Below are 21,037 nucleotides of genomic sequence, written 5' to 3'. Positions count from 1 at the left end.
AGCAAGATCCTTTTTGACCCACCTCCTAGAGAAATGGAAATAAAAACAAAAATAAACAAATGGGACCTAATGAAACTTCAAGTCTTTTGCACAGCAAAGGAAACCATAAACAAGACCAAAAGACAACCCTCAGAATGGGAGAAAATATTTGCAAATGAAGCAACTGACAAAGGATTAATCTTCAAAATTTATAAGAAGCTCATGCAGCTCAATAACAAAAAAACAAACAACCCAATCCAAAAATGGGCAGAAGACCTAAATAGACATTTCTCCAAAGAAAATATACAGGCTGCCAACAAACACATGAAAGAATGCTCAACATCATTTCATTAGAGAAATGCAAATCAAAACTACAATGAGATATCATCTCACACCAGTCAGAATGGCCATCATCAAAAAATCTACAAACAATAAATGCTGGAGAGGGTGTGGAGAAAAGGGAACACTCTTGCACTGCTGGTGGGAATGTAAATTGGTACAGCCACTATGGAGAACAGTATGGAGGTTCCTTAAAAAACTACAAATAGAACTACCATATGACCCAGCAATCCCACTACTGGGCACATACCCTGAGAAAACCATAATTCAAAAAGAGTCATGTACCAAAATGTTCACTGCAGCTCTATTTACAATAGCCCAGAGATGGAAACAACCTAAGCATCCGTCATCAGATGAATGGATAAAGAAGATGTGGCACATATATACAATGGAATATTACTCAGCCATAAAAAGAAATGAAATTGAGTTATTTGTAGTGAGGTGGATGGACCTAGAGTCTGTCATACAGAGTGAAGTAAGTCAGAAAGAGAAAGACAAATACCGTATGCTAACACATATATATGGAATTTAAGAAAAAAAAATGTCATGAAGAACTTAGGGGTAAGATAGGAATAAAGACACAGACCGACTAGAGAATGGACTTGAGGATATGGGGAGGGGGAAGGGTAAGCTGTGACAAAGTGAGAGAGAGGCATGGACATATATACACTACCAAACGTAAGGCAGATAGCTAGTGGGAAGCAGCCGCATAGCACAGGGAGATCAGCTCGGTGCTTTATGACCACCTGGAGGGGTGGGATAGGGAGGGTGGGAAGGAGGGAGACGCAAGAGGGAAGAGATATGGGAAGATATGTATATGTATAACTGATTCACTTTGTTATAAAGCAGAAACTAACACACCATTGTAAAGCAATTATACTCCAATAAAGATGCAAAAAGAAATAATAATGAATAAAATAAAATAAAATTACAAGCAAAAAATAAAATAAAATAAAAACGAAAACAAACACGAAAAGACAACCCACAGAATGGGAGAAAATACTTACAAATGATGCAACTCAAAGGGATTAATCTCCAAAATATACAAACAGCATATGCTGTTCTGTATCCAAAAAACAAACAACCCAATAAAAAAGATGGGCAGAAGATCTAAATAGACGTTTCTCCAAAGAAGACATATGGATGGCCAAAAAGCACATGGAAAGATGCCCAACATCGCTAATTATTAGAGAAATGCAAATCAAAACTGCAGTGATGTATTACATCACACCAGTCAGGATGGCCATCCTCAAAAAGTCTACAAACAATAAATGCTGGAGAGGGTGTGGAGAAAAGGGAACCCTCCTACATGTTAGTGGGAATGTAAATTGATACAGCCACTATGGAGAACAGTATGGAGTTTTTAGTTTCCTTAAGAAACTAAAAATAGAACTACCAAATGATCCTGCAATCCCACTACTGGGCATATATAAGGAGAAAACCATAATTCGAAAAGATACATGCACCCCAATGTTCACTGCAGCACTATTTACAACAGCCAAGATACAGAAGCAAACTAACTGTCCATCAACAGAGGAATAGATAAAGAAGATGTGGTACATACCTACAATGGAATATTACTCAGCCATAAAAAAGAAGGAAATAATGCCATTTGCAGCAACATGGATGGACCTAGTGATTATCATACTAAGTGAAGTCAGACAAAGACAAATATATGATATCACTTATATGTAGAATCTAAAAAAAATGATACAAATGAACTTATTTACAAAACAGAAACAGACTTATAGATATCGAAAACAAACTCATGGTTATCAAAAGGGAAACGTGGTGGGGGGCTAATGGTAAATTAGGAGCTTGGGACGAACATATACACACTACATATAAGACAAATAACCAACGAGGACCTACTGTACAGCACAGGGACGTCTACTCAATATTCTGTGATAACCTATATGAGAAAAGAATCTGAAGAAGAATGAATATATGTATACGTCTAATTGAATCACTTTGCTATACACCTGAAACTAACACAACATTGTAAATCAACTATACTCCAATATAATATATATATAGTTTTAAAATTGCAAAAAGGGACTTCCCTGGTGGCACAGTGGTTAAGAATCTGCCTGCCAATGAAGGGGACATGGGTTCGAGCCCTGGTCCGGGAAGATCCCACATGCTGCAGAGCAACCAAGCCCATGCGCCACAAGTACTGAAGCCCACGCTCCTAGAGCCCGCGTTCCACAAGAGAAGCCACCGCAATGAGAAGCCTGCGCACTGCAACGAAGACCCAACACAGCCAAAAGTAATTTATTTAAAAACATAATAATAAAATAAAATTGCAAAAAAAAAGCACCAAATAGCAAGGTGCCCAGCTCACCTTTCATCCTCCTTGGAAAGTCAGCCAAATACATAAGTAAACAAACTAGCCAAGAGGCAAGACCATCAGAAGAAAACTTGCCAAGCTCTCTGAAGATTCCAGTGACTAAGATCTAAAGACCTCCACTCTCAGAGAAAAAGGCACCAGAGGCAATCAAAGCTGCATTTTGGGGGTCACTCTCTGGGAGGCCCAGCTCTGTCCTGCAGCGCTAACGCCCTCCCCCACTTCCACCCCCAGCCAGGAGTTAGCAACTTTCTAAATGAGTGTGTCAACTCCATCACTCTTCGCTGGTGGCCAGAAGGAGCCAGAAAATCCCAGGGCCCAGCTGAGGGGTTGCAGGTAATGTGGTTCTGACTCGCTCATCCACCAGAAGCTTCCCAAACAATTCCCACGTGCCAGGCAGGGAGACAGTGATGCACAGTGACAGAGTTCCTGCCCCCATGGACCTGCACTCTGTGGTTGGCGGTATGGAAGGGGGCAGACAGACCAGCGATAAGCAACCAAACCAGTGAACAGGACACTTTCCCTTCCTGGGAGTTCTATGAAGAAAATAAAATGGCAATGGGCCACAGAGGGACAAGACGACGGTGGGCTCATTTAGGCCCCTGTGAAGAAGGGACATGTGGGATGAAACTTAAGTGATGAACGGAGCCCAGATGTGATGGCGGGGAAAGGAGGGTTCAGGCAGAGAAGCAGCAGGTGCAAAGGCTGGGTGGAAACCATCGGCCCTTCAGGGAAGAGAAAGGCCAGGGACAGGCAGGGGCGCTATCACACAGGGCCACTGGCATGTGAACCCTGGGGCCAATCGTGTAAGTGAAGAATTCGCCTTGGACATTCCAGCTGCAGCAGGTGGACCCCAGCCCGCAGAGGGGAGGGGCAGCAAGTATTTTAAATCTGTATCTCCCGGGGGTTCTGCCCCAGCTGCACTGACACACCTGTGACAAGGCAGCCCCGGGGAAACTCACAGCTCCTCAACACCAGTGCACAGGAACAGGGCCCCTGAAGACAGCTCAGCCCTTACTGGTGACCCCGAGAAAGTTAATTCACCTCTCTGGGCTATTTTTCTCAATCATAAAGTGATGACGAAAACAGCCGCTATTTTATAGGTTTGTTTGAGACTTAAATGAGACCGTCGATGACAAGCATTTGGGACGGCCTGGCCCTCTCCTGCTTACTTGGTCAGCTGTTTTATTATTGTTGCTGTTGTCATTACCACCGTCACTGAATAAAGGACACAGCAGACATTACCCCAACCTCCACTTTGAATAAGGGGATTTTCACTGTCTACTCTAATCATTTTTAAGTTATTTGATTTTTTTTTAATGAGTATGTAATATTTTTATGGTCAGGAGAAACACTAAAGGTTTTCTTCAAGCCTGCTGGATCTGGGTTACTCCAGAACTGTGATAATGAAGGATTCCAACACTATCAGATATCAGGGCTATGCAGGGCGGCGTGCTGCAACAAGGTTCCCAGGAGCGGGGTTCCAAGAGGACGCCCCGTGATACTGTAGCTCAAATCCCCACCCTGCCCAAGTCTGGGGGACACACACACCTCGGGGAGCCCACGGGGTGCAGGGGCAGCCATCTGTCCAATTTTCAAGTGGAAAACAAACTAAGCACCGTATGAAGCAGACAAATCTAATTGTTAAGTGAAAGTAAAATCAGTATGACCACTGTAACTGAACCAGAGCCACAGATCATTCTAGATACAAGTGAATTATCAGACAATGGGTCCTTTTCCTAGATGCTTCTACCTTCCAATGGCCCTTTCTTTTAAAAAGAAAACAAAAAACAACTTCATATATATTTATTCAGAAGTCGTATTACCTGAATTTTTATTGAAAATCCAACAGGTTAAAACTGTTTATATTTTTTACTATGTATTTATTTATTTTGATCTTGTTTTTCAGCTTTTGATTTTGAAAGACTTCAAATCCGCAGTAAAGTCACGGGAATTGTGTAACGCACGCCTCCTGCTCTCCCGTGGTTAGCCTGCTGGATGCTACTCCACCCTATCCCAGCCCCCAGCCTCACCCCATCCCTGCCTCACTGCAAGCCCGGGACCTCCTGCAGGCGAATGCGCTGGCCATGAGGGTGGTGGTTCTAGAATGGAGTGAGGTTCAGGGAAGGGGTGACGGTGTCTGCTTCATACCCTGCCTGGTAATAAATGGGGTTCTCTTCAGGCAGTGCCAGAATGTCCCACGAAGGGTGGAGCCCGCCCCTGAGCTCGCCCCCTCTGGACAGAAGCCCAAGCCTTCCACACCCTCTGACAAGGCACAGTGTGAGACAGCCCGGTTGCCACCTGCTGTCCTGAGGGCGTGAGCAACAGTGCAACTGTACCCTCTCAAAAGGGTCACGCGTGCTCACACACACAGTCCCAGGTGGGCACTGAATCCTACACATGGCCCAACTTCCTGCACCCAAAGCCAGGAAGGGGAACGTGGTCCCAGCAGACCCCGAGGGGCAGGCAAATGCCTCGGTGCCTTCTCCATGTGCTCCAGCCTTTTTACTCAACGCACACGAATGTTAGGCACACTTGAGGAAGGGCAGCCACTTTAGCTCCTGTGAGTGATAGCCAGATCTCAGGCTGCCAGCAGTCTCTGGTCAACGGGGAGCCAGAGCTGTTATTCCGAGTTGATAGATGCTATGGGGATGGATGCCAGCTCTGCCGGAGTGGGCGAGCCACTTCTGGAGGAAGGGTCTGGGTGGTGCACTGCCCTGGCCTTTCCCAGGCAACAGGCTCTGCCTTCCCAGAAAAGGCAGAGGACAGGGGTAAGCGCTCAAGGCCTGTGAAACTCTGCTGTAGGAAGAAGCAACACCTGCTGCAAAGAATCAACAGGGAATTCTGGTTGGGAAGGGAGCCACATGGAGCACATGACTACCATGTATCCATACTGTGCTGGGCATCTTACATGGAAGATTTCATCCTCACAACCAAGCCTGACAAGGTTATGACTCTAATGTTTTAATCAAGATGGGCTAGGTCGTGCTGCAGCAACAAACACCCCCGAATCTCGGTGGCTTTGGGGACAGAGACATTTCGCTCTTATGCTACATGCGCTGTGGGTTAGTTGGTGGTTGAGGGGGCAGGGGAGGAGAGAGTACTCTTCTCATCACTGTCACTCCCAGGGACCCAGATGACAGAGCAGTCGCCATGTCACCAGTCACCATGCCAATGGGAAAATAGAGAACGCTCTGGAAAGCGGCACTGCCAATTCGGTGCTTGGCCTTAGAAAGACGCACATCACTTCTGTCCCCATCTCATTAGCTAAAACGAGTCACGTAGCTTCGTTCACCGGGACAGCACCAGAGGTGCAATCCTGCCATATGCCCTATTAGTTTTGTAATTTACACATAAGAAAACAGCAGCTCAGAGATGAATGGTAATGACAACAGTACTACTACCAATAAGTCATAGTGACTGAGCACTTACTATGTACTAGGCACTGGTCTGAGTGCTTTTTTCAGGCTGGGACACCAGGCAGGGATATGTGGGAATGACTCCCTGTAATGACTGCCCAGCCATAGGCCCAGCCCAGCAGATGCAGCCACGGATGGTTGGCGCCCCCTTTTCTGCCCAGGACCACCTCTTCTGAGTGTGAGCTCCATGAACCAAGTGAGATAGGCCAACAGGCACACCCAGGAGCTCAGTCATTTTTACTGAGAAGAGAACACAAAGGTGAGGGCAAGACACAAAAGACGACAAATCCCCAGGAATCACAGCCCCGACACAGACGTCCTCACGGGGGCTGAGGGGGTCAGGAGGTGGTGGGCAGAAACACTGTCCTAAGGAGGCAAAAACTGGTTCTTGGAAGACAGAAAAAAATCTTACTTGTTTTAGGTACAAAGCACAGACATACATACAGACAGACTTATAGCGTATCTGGTATTAAAATTTATGGCGGGGAAGGGGGTTGAGTGCAATTAGGAATAAAAGGTCCAAAAAGGTTTGTGGGGGGAAGTGATAAGGTTGAGAGGCACTGCAAACACAATGACTATTTTCACTTTGGCTTATTATTTTCTGCTTTTATCCCAAAACAAACATTTTACATTGTTGCAACTACAGAACACACTTTCACATTGTTTTTACCATTCACAGAGTTTGCATGCTCCTATCCTTCATTCACCACTGAACACAGATTGATCAGGGGTCTCCTGCATGCAGACACTGGGATGAACCAGTTGGTTTATCCCAGCGTCTCTGGGGTTGTCAGCTGTAATTTTTAATGTCTGTGAAGTATATAAGCACCATGACTTACTAATTCATTCATCCACAGTTTTGCATTTGTATCCAACGAACAAATAACGTCTTTGCTGTGGTGTATTATGAATCACCGTATTCTCTTGAGATAAAAATCTTTGGAGAAGAATTACAGATGTGTGACGTCATACTGTCATAGAAGCTCTGGTTACCATGCTTAACGAAACCACCGCTGCAACAAAGAGGCTTCTTTCAGCTAAGGGAGGAGTGGCTCAGATGCCTCCAAATTCGGCAGGGAAGGGCCGAGAGAAGCTGCCACCTGGCTTCCACTGCCGCATCCTGCTGCCCCTCAGCTCAGTGGGGCTGCCTGGACTGTCTCTGGCCCCCGAGGCTGGGGGGTCTGCAAGCCCAGCTATTGCTGCAGAGGGGAGCGGGGCCAATGAAATGGACATCCCTGGTCTAACCACAGAGGGGACAAAGCACTTGGTGCTCAGGTTCGCCCATCTGTTGAAATCACTTGTTTCCTTTCATTTATCCAGAGCGAGACAGAGAGAAACAAGCAGGGGCAGAGAACAGCCCCCATACAAAGCAAACACCGCCTCCTGGTCCTGGGTTCCTCCCTCTTCAGCAGGACTGGCCAGGCCCTTGGCAAACAGAGGGAGGCTGGGGGCCTGGAGGGAGGCTGTCTCTCTTCCTGTCTGGTCCCCTGAAAGAGTCACAGAGCCCCACAGATGGAGTCATTAAAAGCACTGTGGCCTAGATATCACTTTCAGTGAGCCACCTGGAGTGACAGCCTGGGAGGAAAATGCACACGCAGAACAGGACAGAAGGAAAAAAAAAAAAAGTCAAGCACCAGCTACTTGTTCGTGGATTTCTTTCTCCCTGTGCTCTAGAAGCTTCGTTCTACTCCAGGCTGCCAGGGCTGCTGTCGAACCAGAATGGGAATGTGCCTCAATTGCTAAAGCCCAAGACACAGCTCTGTTTCTCTTCTCCCATGGAGAGGGAGGAGGGCAGGGGAGTGTAGCTGGAGAGCACTTTGGTAAGATCTTTCAAAATGACAAAAGCCCTCTGCCCCAGCCTCTCCAGCCCAGGAATCCTGCCCTCCATCACACTTGCACACTCTTGGCTGCAAGCAAAAGGCTGGAAACAGGCTCAGTGTTCACAGGCAAGAGGCCCAGTTAAAGAAATGGTGGTTCATTCATACAATGGAGTACTACAGAACTATATATATAAAAAAATAAGCAACTGGCTTTCTCTGCTAAAACGAGAAGTGCTATGAATAGGATGCCATCTCTTACATCTGTTAAAAACCGACTACCTAGTCATACACATAGACACGTAATACACACACACACGCACCTGCTGGGGTTGCAGACTGTCTCTGGTAGGTTGGGTGAGAAATGGGTTGATAGCTACCACTGGAGAGGAGGGTGGGGAGGCTGTCCCCACCGCACACACCCCTGAACCTGCCGGACACTGTGCCAGATGCAGGGTCACTTTTTTGGTTTTTTTTTGGGGGGGGGGGGTCGTGCCACACAGCGTATGGGATCTTAGTTCCCTAGCCAGGGGTCGAACCTGTGCCCCGTGCAGTGCTGGGTCCTAACCACTGGACCGCCAGGGAAGTCCCGGAGTCACTTTTTTTCGAACCTGGCTGTGAACGAGCTTTTGCATCAGGCCCTGTACATGCCTTCTTTCATTTCATCCTTACGGCACCTCTTTGAGGCGTCACGGTCCCTATTGTACAGGTGGGCAAACTGAGGCTCAGAGAAGGTAAGAAACGTGCACACATCCTCAGTATTCAAAGCTGTTTTGCTCGCTCGAAAGGCATAACATGGGCTGTTTAGAAAGAACCACCTTCCTGGCTGCAAACACCGTGTGTGCCTGAACAGGAGATGCTGTTTTTAATGAAAAACACTTGATTTCCCAAGTGCCTCGCTGCCACTTAGCAAACCTGAGTCTGCCTTCCTGGGCCTCAAGAAAGGAGGAAGGGTGTGGAAGTGTGCCTCCCCACCTGCCAGGCCCCATGCCACCCTGAAGGGCTCGCACTACGTCCAACAGCTCGTAACTTGAGGACACAGACCAGGCCTGCATTACAAGCTCTCTCTCAGGCGCCTGGCTTCCTCCCTGCCTGGGGAACAGGGACGTCGGTCTGGCACCTCCCTGCTTGCTGGCACTGCCACCTCTATACTGCGAGGCCTGTGCTGGGTATTCAAATGCTCAGTGCCTCGGTTTCCACATTTGTAAAATGGATGTGAAAATAATCACACCAACCTCGCAGGATTGCCAAGGGACTCAAAGGGGAAAACAGATGAACAGAGCTGGGTGCAGGGCCCACACCCAGGCCCCAGCTTGCAAGGGCTTTGCCTAGCACACCTGTTCTCAAATGGTTTGGTCTCAGGATTTTTTACAATTTGAAAATGATTGAGGACCCTAAGGGGCTTCTGTCACGTGGTTTAACCTATTGATATTTATCACAGACAAAATTAAAACTGAGACAAAACTGAAATGTACACTAGTTACCTGAAGAACAATAATAAACTCATTATATGTTAGCATAAATAACAGTTGTTTTTCATAAATCTAGTTTCCAAAAAAAAATTTATTTTATTGACAATAGTGGCCAGACTCTCTAACTGCTTCTGCATTCAATTTGTTGTAAAATGTGTTTTTTTTAATTGAAGTATAGCTGATTTACAATATTGTGTTAGTTTCAGGTGTACAGCAAAGTGATTGTTATATATATATATTTAGATTACTTTCCATCATAGGTTATTACAAGATCCTGAATACAGTTCCCAGTGCTATACAGTAAATCCTTAATGCTTACCTATTTTATATATAGTAGTGTGTAAGTGTTAATCCCATACTCCTAAACATTGTAAAATGTTTTCATTGTGAAGACTAGAAGAAAATCCAGCCTCATACAGACAGGGAGTTGGAAAAGGGAACAGATTTTAAGAGCCTTTACAGATCATTTTGGATATTCCTCTTTGACAAAACACTAAGACTTGTCAAGCACTAGTTTCTTAAAGATTAGCTGCAGTGTGGGACCTGAGCCCGTGTGGTGCCCTTGTGTACTCCATGACCTTCCCGTCTCCTGGTCTGTCTTGCACTCTGGCTCACTTACACATGCATGATTTAGTAACTTCATGCAATGGTCATCTGGAAAACATTGGGTCACGGGGTTATGCACAGGGAGGGAATGGGTGAAAAAGGCAAATAATATCTGGGTGTTACTATGAAAACAGTTTTGACCCCCGTGGACCACGAAAAAATCCCAGGGACCGTCCGGGACCACATTGTGAGAACAGTGGGTTAGCAAAACTTCCTCATCCTCCACACATTAACCATGTTTTTTTTTTTAAAGTACTCGAAAAAGAAACTGCCATGGAAAGTGAAGGGCAGTGAGAGTGGAATCACCTGCCCGGAGGGTCTCGGCCCCTCCCCAGCTTGCATGGACATGTGGGCACAGGAGCTGGCGCCCTCTGATCCCCGCTGGCCGGCCTCCCCTCGAAGAACCCAACCTGCTCTGCGCCTCCCTCCATCACCAGATGCTTTCTTCTCGCCACAGGACCCCTCATTTTCCCCCAAATAACAGACCTCGATGGTTTGCAGAGGGCAGCGCCTGAGACGGCAAACTACAGGGGCCACGCATGGGCTGCTGCCCTTGGGCTTTGCAGTTGATGATTCTTGGTCTCTTGAAATTACATATGTAACGTGTATTTATAGCCAAATACATGGGTGCCCAGAAACTGCAACTCATTCATACATACATTTTTAGCATATCATTCGGCCACCAAGTTCCATTAAATCCTCCTTCCTGGGTCCCTTGTGTGGCTAGTCCTGCGTCGGAAACAAGGTGAGGACTTCACAGTTGCGGAATGGGCTATGAACAGGCCCTGTCCCCAGTCTCTCCCACTCCAGGCAATCCGGTCTTCACTTTTGACCACCATTCTCTCCTGCTCAAAAGCTTCAAGGAGGCTTGGACATCCAAGCCTTGTGCAATCTGGTCCCCAGCCCCTCTCCCCCACCACTCGCTGGGGCACATGCTGGACTTTCCAGCTCTCCCATCCCCACTCCCTCTCTCCATAAGCCCTCTCTTTTCACGCTCACACCCTCCCCTGGACTTGACATCTGTCTGGCGTGTACAGGGCCTCGTACATAGTAGATACTGAAAAAATTAACCTGACAAGGAATTTCTGAGCATCTACCATGTGCTGGGTCCTGTGCTATGCACCAGGAACATGGCAGAGAGTAAAGAGAACATTTTTGTCTTGTCTCCTACAATTAACATTCTAATACCCGTTGGCCCTTTGCTGCGGTGCTGTGAGGGTTCTTCTCTAGTCCAGCATTATTTATTCCTTCAGGGCATTGGGTACTCTGCCTTTATTTTTATTTTCAACTCATCGAGGACACTATTCTGTGTCATCTTTGCTGCCTGGAATACATTAGATCGATAATATTGCTGAATGGGAAGTAGATTAACCACAAATACCCACTGGAATAAGAATCAAAAAGATCCACGTGAGAGGTCCTCAGTGTCTGCTGTGTTAACCTGCAATATGATTGGTATGTTTCATATTTAAGTATTTTAAATGCTGGATGGGAAAGAGCAACCCTCATCCCTGTCCTACACGGTGTTCTGCATATCACAGTAATCAAACTGGAGATGCTGGCCTCGAGCACCCTGAGGGGGTGGTTAGGCGCTAAGGTCCTGGTCTCAAATCCCAGCACTGCTGTTTCTACCTGTATGACTGGCCCAAGGTACTTATATTCTCTGAGCCTCAGTTTTACTCATCTGGAAAATGGGGCGGGTGGAATAAGTGTCAATGTGCTATCCTGAGAATTAAATGAGAAGGTCCATGTAAAGAGCCCAGTACAGTGGGACACACAAAATTCACTCTATTCATGAGACCTGCTGTTATCAATACTGTTGCTGTTGTAGCCCCTGTTGGCACAAGCTCTTGGCAGGAAAATTCAAGGATGGCACCCTGATCTCCACCCCTGGTCTTACTCCTGTGACCATGTTACCTACATAGCAAAGGGACTTGCAGATATAATTAATGATATTACTAACTAATCAGGTGGCCTTAAAATAGGGAGATGCTCTGAGTGGGCCTGACTTAATCACATGAGCTCTTTAAAGCAGAGTTTTCTTCAGCTGATTGCAGAAGTTGATGTCAGAGATCTGAAGCAGGAAAGGATCTGACACTCCACTGCTGCTTAGAGATGGGGTATCTGGCATGGAATGCAGCAGCCTGTAGGAGCCAAGATCAGCACCTAGCTGACAGCCAGGGAGGAGAGAGGGACCTCAGTCCTACAACCACCAAGAACTTGATTCTCCCAACAACCTGAATGAGTCTGGAAGCAGATTCTCCCCCAGAGCCTCAGGATAAGAGTCCAGTCCAGCTGGTACTTGACCTTGGACTTGTGACAGCCTAGGCAGAGAACCCAGTTGAGCCAGCCCAGGTTTCTGACCTACAGAACTGTGAGCTAATAAATAGGTACTGTTTAAGCCACTAAGTTAGTGGTGATCCGTTAGGCCACAACAGAAGCTAACGTAAGCCCTGCTTGGCCTCTGGCCATAAGGCATATAAATTAAAAACATACCAGGTGTTTGTCCAAAGGGTTCAGGGATGGCACTTTCTGCATCCTTAATGCTGCATGGGTGATGCTCTAGGGCGGGGTCTGTCTGATCCATCTCTACCTCTAGCACTTAGCAGTGTGGCTATCACACCGTAGGGTCTCAATAATTTCATTTAACAAAATTTCAGCTTCCTGAGCAGTCCGGAACAGAATGGCTTACAGCTCCCCAGATTGGCTTCATAATCTCATGACCAGCCAATCATAACGTGTTCAGGTGCACTAACCTGGACAAATCCCAGCAAAGTCCTCTTTTCTGCCTAGAGGAAAACTATATAGACACTGCAAGCAGTTCACAGGAAGCCACCCAGCACCCAGGGTAGGGATGTGTCCACGTGCAAATGAGTCTTGCTTTACACACCCACCGACACCACCATCGTCCCTGCCTTGGCCTGTGGCAGCCTCCCAGGGATCAGCTGGCCAGCCAAACCCTGACATTTTGCTTGTAATTGTACCTTCCTGTAAAAAGTCCTAGTTGGAGCAGTAAAAATAGCAGCTGCAACTTCCTGCAACACGGACAGACCAGTCGATCCTGGTGCCTGAAACAAAACCTGGCGACTCGACCTCACTCTGACTCCACAAGCCCCTGCAGGCTGGGCTGGGGGTGGCAGTGGGGTGGGACCCAGTCTGCCCCTGCCCTCACGGACTGCCCTCGAGCCAGCTCCTGAGTGAGATGCTCCCCTCACTCCCTTCATGAAAAACCCAGCCCTCAGAACCATGGGATGCCTAACAAATGCAAAGATGTGCCTGCATCCAAGGTCTCAGCCTTCTCCCCTCCTGCCCACTGGCTGCAGAGGTACAAAGGCAGGATGCCTCCCGACCAAAGCCCTCTGTCCACCTGCTTGTTCGTTCGCTGCTATCACCGCCCCCCCCCATGTCTGTCCACCTTCCTGTCTGTGGCCTAGTCCCCCCCAGCTCCCCACAGCTGTCCCAACCAGGTCAGGCTGGTGGGGATAACAGAAGCCTCCACCAGGGCTTAGGTCCCAGGCGGCAGCAGGGCAATCGCAGCCAAGTCTGGATGCTGCTCCCCAAGGTGTGGACCCGCTGTGTTAGAGCCCACTTGGGGAAGGACAGGAGAGCCTAGCTATATATACCCCAGGCACCTGAATCCCAGCAGTGATGAATTCCTCCAGGGGCCCAGCCCGCTCCCTGGCTCCTGCATCATGGGGCCTGAGGCCGCCCAGGGACCACATGGGCCTGGTTTTCCTTGGCCCTGATCCCACCTTTCCTTTATCAATCCCCACAGCTTCCCCTCCTTCTGTCTCCAAATCAAGTACAAGGGCCCTTTTGTCAATCTTTTGCTTATTTTAAAGCCTCCTGTTACAAGAAAACAGACAAGGACCCCCAAAGTAACAAACATGGAAATGCACAAAGTTCTAGGAGCCCCAGCCTTTGGTCTCTACCAACAGATAAATGGGGGATCAAGTCTGTGGTGACCAATGCCCCTTTCTGAGCCTGTCCCTAGACCAGCTAGAGAACCAGCTAGAGAACTTTCTCTGCCCTCCTGGCTCATTTATTTGACTCGGCTGGGTGAGGCCCTCCCCATCTCAGGGATGCAAGGCAGACGTCCCACCTAAAGCCAGCCCAGTCCCTCCCCTGGACACACTGGCTGTTTAGAAACACTCACATCCATTCAAATGTTCCAGGCTCCAGACATCTGCCTTTCACTAGTAAAACCCATGATGTCTGCAGAGCTTTTCAGCATAAAATGAACTTTCAGGAATGTTTTCCCATGCCCAAAACGCAGCAGCCTGGCAGGGGGCAGGGCGGGGATTAAAAGGACCTCATTTCACAGATGAGCACACAGGGCAAAGGCTTCGCTGAGTGCCCAGCCGCGGTCAGACCAGCGAGAGGCAGCACTCGCTAAACCTTGATCCTCTGGGAAAAACAACGATGGATTACAATAAAAAGAGAAAGCCTGAATAAACTGGATCACTTTTTTTTTTTTTTTTAAGGAATAATGAGATCCTTTTCCCCCATCACAGTAGCTAAAAGGGAAAATGTGGATAATAAGAAGCGTGGTGAGGACGTGGGGAAGTGGGCTCCCAGACACCATCAATGGGAGAGAAAACTGGCTTATTAGTCTTTGCAAACGGCACTTGGTTTTGACATTGAAAATTTAAAGACCAGAAAGACGTATGAGCAAGGATGTGCATGACTTCATGGATTGTATAGGGGGGAAGAAAAATCAGACACAACTAAAACGTCTTCTGTTAGGAGACTGTGAGCTGAAAGATGGTGGTCTGGCCGCACCATGGAATACTACACTGCTGTGAAAAGAGAAAGAGATTCACCACACAGTAAGTGATAGACACTGTGGAGTACTGAGTGTGATCCAAATTACATAAGCACAAAATCTGTATATGAAAAGGGGGATGAGAACAGTATGCCCCAAACTGCTGACAGATACCAAGGATGGGGCCACTTTCATACCATGCTCCATTTCTTCTTATATTGTTTGTTTATAAAGGGAACCTACTGATGTATGACTGAAATTAAAGACAATAAAACAACTTAAAAGGAACATGTTTTCCTTAGGCTCCCTACGCAACAGAAGATTCCAGGATGGAATGGCTGCAGCCTATCTCTGGGTCTCATCTCAACCCCCTCCCCAGCCCACAATGCTCCCAGCCTGTGCACTTGCTGGGCACCCCCTTCCTCAGAACTTCCCACAGCTGCCTCTTGCCGTCTTGGAGGTCTCGGCTCAAATGTCACCAGCCCAGAGCCCCCTCGTCTAAGCAGATGCCCCACCTTGATCCTTTTCCTCACACCTCCCCATCCGCTTTCTGCAGCCCAACCGCAGCTCTATTTATTTTATCCATCTGTGGTCTGCCTCCCCCAGTTGAATGGGGGCCCCAGGATGGTGGGGACCTTGCCTTGTTCCCTGCTGCATCGCAGATCCTGGCAGAAAAACAGATGGCAAAAAACATTCGTTGGCCACATTAGGAATTGAGACACAAACGACAGTCCATTTCCTCACGTGTCCAATGGCTCTGGCCACGCCACTCACAGCCTAGCGCTGACCCATAACCACCTGACTACTTGTCTGTCTCCCAGGCCAGAGGCCGAGCTTGCAAGTACAGACCCTCTTTGAACCTGACTTTCCCTTCCCAGTTTCTTGTCCAGGGTGAGCCATTCAGAAGGTGCTGAATAAATGTCTGTTGCCTGAATGGAGCTGTACGTCTCGCTCCCTCGGATTTCCAAAGCCGCAAATAATACAGGTGCTCACGGGCTAAGGGACTTGCTGCCCAGGGTCTCGCAAGCCCAGCTGGGATGCAGCAGAACTTGAACTCTGGATGCAGGATGCAATCGCCATGGCTTTCTAGAAAAAGAGCTCCTCCGTCTCTTGGCCCTCACTCCTGACCAGACAGATCTGACCTGGCCAACTGCAAATCTGGCAGGCAGCTCATCCTGGGGTTTGAATGAGCCAAGCCTTTCTTATCTTAATTAGGAAATTAATTCCTTTCAGCCTAGATTGATCTGTGCTCAGCCTCTCCCTGGGGGCCCAACAGGAGCAGGCAGAAAATAAGCAAGTCTGAGTCTGAGTTTCCATCCTATCCCCACTACCTACTCTGACGGGAGGGCCGCTGACAGTCCAAGGTGACTTCCTGGCAGACAGAGGTGGGTGGGGAGCGACTAAGGGGTCCTCCCTTCGGCAGCCGCCGACACAGTTCTCCCACGGCCCTGCTCAGCCCCCGCCTACCGCCTCCTCGCAGGAGGAGCCATCAGACTGGTCTTGCAGGCGCCTCCTTGGCAAAGCGCTGCGTGCAGAAGGCAGGGAGCCTGGCGTCCTCCTCTGTCCCCCTGGGCTCCCTCAAGATCCCTCTTGCCCCCTAGGAAGTCTCTGTCCGTCTCTCCTTTCAGAGGTGGCCCTAGGCTCTATGCCCAGGGGACACTCCGCAGGCGAGGTCTCACCCCATCTGTTCCGGGCTGGGTGGGGGGTGTCAATTTAAGTGCTCCCACACCTGCTGCCCTTCACACCTGGGCCCTAAACTCCAAGGCAGTGGACAGAGGCAGGGGAGTTACTGGGAGTTACTGGGGAGTTACTGGGGAAGTCTGACTCAGTTTCCACTCACCAAGAAAGGAAAGGAAATGGGGCGCCTGCCTACTACACCACTTTCATTCTACAGGTGGAAAAATGAGGGCCCAGAGACGGAAGGTGACCTGCCCAAAGGCCAACAGCACCCATCAGAGGCGGAGCTGGACCTAGGACGCCAGATTCCTGCCTTCTAATTCAGCCCCTCTGCACTCTACCGGCCACCTCTCCCTCTTCCTGCCCAAGAGAGCTATGCAAGTAACTCAAGCCTTATAAAACTACTTAATACCAGAGGACACAAGACCTTTTGAGATTTTACAGCAAGACATTTAGTAGAAGCATTGTACCGAAGAACATCCACCCATTTTACAGAAGAGCAAATCGAGGCCCATGGAGGTAAGGGGACCTACAGGAAGTCGTACAGCCAGGTAGGGGCAGAGCAGGACTCCCAGACCCCCACTTAAGTGCTCTTTCTGCTGACACGGTCCAGGTGTGAGGGTTCCATCTGTGGGATAGCTGGTGAAGAGGTGCAGCTGGCCTTGGGCCTCAGTCACGCTGAAACAAGGTGGGGCCCAGAGAGCCTCATCTAAACTCTGTCCCAGAGGTGCAGGAGACCATCGTTGGGGGAGGGAATGGCTTGGGAGATTTTTATGTATTTGCAGAAAATACAGTGAAATTTCTCAACTAAGCTGGATTTCTGAGACCACAGAGCTGGCACTTTCAAAAACAGGTTAGTGAGCCACACACGCCTACCATTTTTCATCCAAAAGGTCACTGACAGGGCTGGGAAGGAAAGGTTTAGCAGTAAGAAAGAACAGCGTCTACTGGCACCAGAGGGAGGGGGCAGGGTGGGTGCAGGTGGCTGGGACCCCAGGAGAGGGCTGACCACAGACACATAAGCAACATCTGAACCCGAGTCCAGTACAAAGAGCCCATGCTCCTCCCCCCATCCCCCAACCTGGTGCTGAAGAGACTTAATAACAGGGAACCCTCCCATCCCTGAGCCCTCTCTCTGCCCTCCATCCCACAATCCCCCCTCCATGCTCCTAACAGCCAAGGGAACTGGAGTAAGCCTGGCAAGGTGAGTGCCTGAAGGTGACAGGTATCAGCTTTAGCTACATATTAGACTGGGGTGGGAGCAGTGCTGCTCAGGGGCCAGATGGTCTAGGAAAGGGGGTGGAACCTACAGGGGATGCTGGGCTGACTTCCATCACCTGGGGACAGACCCAGATTCCTAAGGGAAAAGGCCTGCTGGGATGCTGTGAGTAAAAGCTGTGGACGCATACACTCTCCCCACCCCCGCCCCTAGCTGTCCCAGCTAAGTGTTTTCTGGCTGGGAAAATGCTTCAATAGCCCTGGTTGCCTAAGGCAATTCAATTATGAAATTTACCGCATCAGATGAAAAGGAGCATCTCAATCAGCCAATTCATTTGTGTCTGGCCACTCTGTCTTCTTGTGCCCTCCGTTTTCAGGCCACACCCACACTGAGGGCTGGTACCGTGGCACTAAGGGCTCAGGCAATGGGCTGGTGTTTGGGGCTGGTGGGGTGGGGTCTCCCATGATCCCCTGAGCAGATCGGCTGTATCCAGAAGCCACCCATCCTCCTGGGGGACTCCTGGGCCAGACCACCACAGTCCCAGGTGAACCTTTCCATCAACTCCCACCTGCATGCTCTCTGCCCTCAACCTGCACCTGCCTGGAGGCTGGCAATGAAGTGGCCTCTGGGAGAAGTGTGAGTGGGTGGGGGGAGGTGGTAGCCCACCACATGCCTTTCTCATCTTTACTTAATCAAGGCATCATCTCTCCAGGAAGCCTTCACCACCCGCGCACCTCCTGTGTCCCCTCAGCTCCCCTTGCTGCCTTTGTTACTGGGGTACTGTGCACACCTCGATGTGTCAGGGCCTCTAAGCCACACGCATGCCAGCACACCTGGTCCAGGAGCTCCCCGAAGGCAGGGTCCCAATCAAGCCCCCTCAAACCATGAATCAATTAATCGGTTAATGAATGAATGAACAAACCACCACTCCCTTTGACCACCCCCCCCCCCAACCGTGCATCACGGTAATAGATGGGAAGAACCAAGCCTGCTTTCGCTGCAGACCAGGAAGTCCAAGGCCCGGGTAATCGTCCTCTTTCTTCCTGCTCTCCTCTCCCACACTGAGCGCCCACAGGTTTAAGATGTTATTAAGGGGCATCAGGCTGCAGAAGCCGCCTCTGAGGTGGAGTGTGCCAGTCGCCCACGGCTCCTCTCTCTGCACCACATACACAAATCCGGCTGCAGCCTAAGCCCCGGGAGGAAGGTCTCTACCATTTCTCTCTACCTTCCTTTGAGTAACCTGGATGGAGTCACTTCCTGACAAAGGGAATGGCTCAAGACGGAGATAGCTGCCGGGCACAGAAGACTGATTCCGTCATCCTCCAAAGGCACGGCTTGGGGACTCAAGGACCCCGTGTTAGAAGGACACCAAACCTGCCCCCGGTGGGGTGGACCTTGGGTCCTACTCCTCCCCAATCCCCAAATGCAAGCCTTCACCAACACCCCCTTAGCAATACTAACAGCACACCTGGGCTCAAAGAGCATCGGTCCCACCTGTGAATGGGCAGACTGAGGCCCAGGGTCCCAAAGGGCCTGAACCAAGTCAGAGTCACCAGAGTCTGGCCTGTGATCAGACTGTGGGGTTCCTGCCTCCTCTCCCCCTGGCAACTTCCCTCCCTCAGTCACGCCGCCAGAACCAGAGTGAAACCAAAAGGCCCAGACACCTAGCCTTCTCTGCCCTGACTCACCAGGGAGGGCCAAAGCTCAGGGAGCCTTCCCCCTGCCCAAAGCAACCCAGCAGGACCAAGAGTGGCTGCGTTAAACCTGCGGGGGACCTGGGTCGGCCCCCACCCCACCCCCTTTGTTAAGATCTCTATAAAGATTTCTCTGCTCAAAGACAGTGGAAATGAACTTTGGGCTCTTTGAAGCACCAGCACAAAAATGTCTGGTGCCCCTGGGGGCACAGAGTCCCAACCAGAAAGCTTCTCAAGCAACCACGAGGGAAAAAAGGAGTAGGGGGCGTGCCCAAGTGCTGCGGGGTCCCGGAGCCTGGGCAAGATGGGGTGAACAGGACAGCCAGGGCCAGAGAAGGCTTGCTCTGGACCTGCTAGGGTGGCGGCCACCCTGGGGGGCAGGTGGGCAGGGCTTAGGACGGGTGACCATTCCTCTGCTGCTCCACAGCTCTCTAAACAGAGACGAGGGGCCCTGTCAGGTGGGACGTAAACGGCCGGGGCACAGGAGACTCCGGGCCGGGCTCGCGTGGACGACCTTTCCCTTGGTTAAAACCCTCGGCCCTCGCTCTGCACGAGGCAGGCAGCCATCTGGCCCTCGGCGTCAAGTGCGCGGGGACTTCGCCCGGCCCGCGGCGCAAAGCCGGACTGCTCACATCCTCAAAGACAGGCAGCCTCCACTTTCCAGGATCGATAGTAATTTTTTAAAAAGAGAGTCTGCGGACTCAATGAATCAAGCACTCCCAGGGGAAAGAGTTGCAGCTCCCGCGCGCAACATCCATTTGCAAAACAATTCATTCTCTCGCTCAGAGCTTTCAGCAAATACCCTCGCCGGGTCCCCCGGCACTCGCGAGGAGGGAGGAACGGGGTTGGGGAGGAGACGGCTCTCTACAGACCTCCACTCCCCACCATTGTCCCCGACTCCAGCCCTCCGAGACCCCGAGGTGGCCGAGGCGGTTCCAGACACTCGACCCCGCTGTGCTGCTCGCGGGGCACGCGGTCCCGCGAGGCTCACTCTGCCGGGGGCTCCCACGGCGGGGCGCGCAGGACCCGGCGCTCCCGATCCCGGCGCGGGGTGAGGGGTGGTGACAAGTGCCAAAGCCGGCGGCCGGGCGCGCGGCTAAACCGGCCCGAGGACGGCGCCCCCAGCCCAGCCCGGGTACTCACCACTCGGGGCGTCGCCACCCGCCGCGCTCAGAGGCCCCTAGCCGCCCGCGCGAGGCTCCGCAGCCCTCGCCGCCGCTGCTCCCCTCCCCCAGCTCGCAAAAGCCGCTGAGCGCGTTGCTACTGAGGTACAGCCGGGGCGCCGCCAACAAACTAGTTTCTCCGGCCTTCCCGCCCCGCCTCCCGGCCTGAAGCCAATCAGAGGCGGCGCCTCTGTGACGGATGGGCATCCGAACCCGTAGTTAAGCCAGCAAGAGGAGAAAGGGGTGGGCGCTGGGCTTCCCCAGCACCGCGAGTGGGGGGGGGGGGCAGGGAGAGAAAAAGGACTTCGACCAGATTCTTAAAGGGGCAGGCCCCTGCCCGCCCCCGCGGCCGAAGTTTGCGAACAAAACCCGACTGTGTTCCAGAGCTTTCCGAAGGAGGGAGCTCTGTAGATTGCAAATGCGTCTTCTGTACCTGGTCTGCGGAGACACACCTTTCACCTAGTTGTGAAAGTGTTAAGGAAACCGTTTCTTTTTATTTTGAGCTCGTTTCAGTGTTTGGGATTTTCTTCAGCCACTGAA

General features: G+C 50.3%; 1 protein-coding gene across 1 annotated transcript in view; it reads right to left on the bottom strand.

Annotated features, from left to right (window-relative positions):
* Positions 1–20,536, bottom strand: part of KLHL25 (kelch like family member 25) — a 54,579-nt gene extending 34,043 nt beyond the window's left edge. Inside the window, exon 1 of the mRNA XM_029238624.1 lies at positions 20,478–20,536. The gene's annotated coding sequence lies outside the window, so the exon portion shown is untranslated. The remainder of the gene's footprint in view (positions 1–20,477) is intronic.
* Between the last annotated feature and the right edge of the window lie 501 nt (positions 20,537–21,037).

The sequence above is a fragment of the Monodon monoceros genome, unplaced genomic scaffold (genome assembly GCF_005190385.1).
Source record: "Monodon monoceros isolate NGI ecotype Baffin Bay Population unplaced genomic scaffold, NGI_Narwhal_1 Super_Scaffold_21, whole genome shotgun sequence".
In the NCBI taxonomy this organism is placed as follows: domain Eukaryota; kingdom Metazoa; phylum Chordata; class Mammalia; order Artiodactyla; family Monodontidae; genus Monodon; species Monodon monoceros.
The sequence above is the reverse complement of the archived record's forward strand: the minus strand, read 5'-3'. Positions and strand labels throughout refer to the sequence as shown.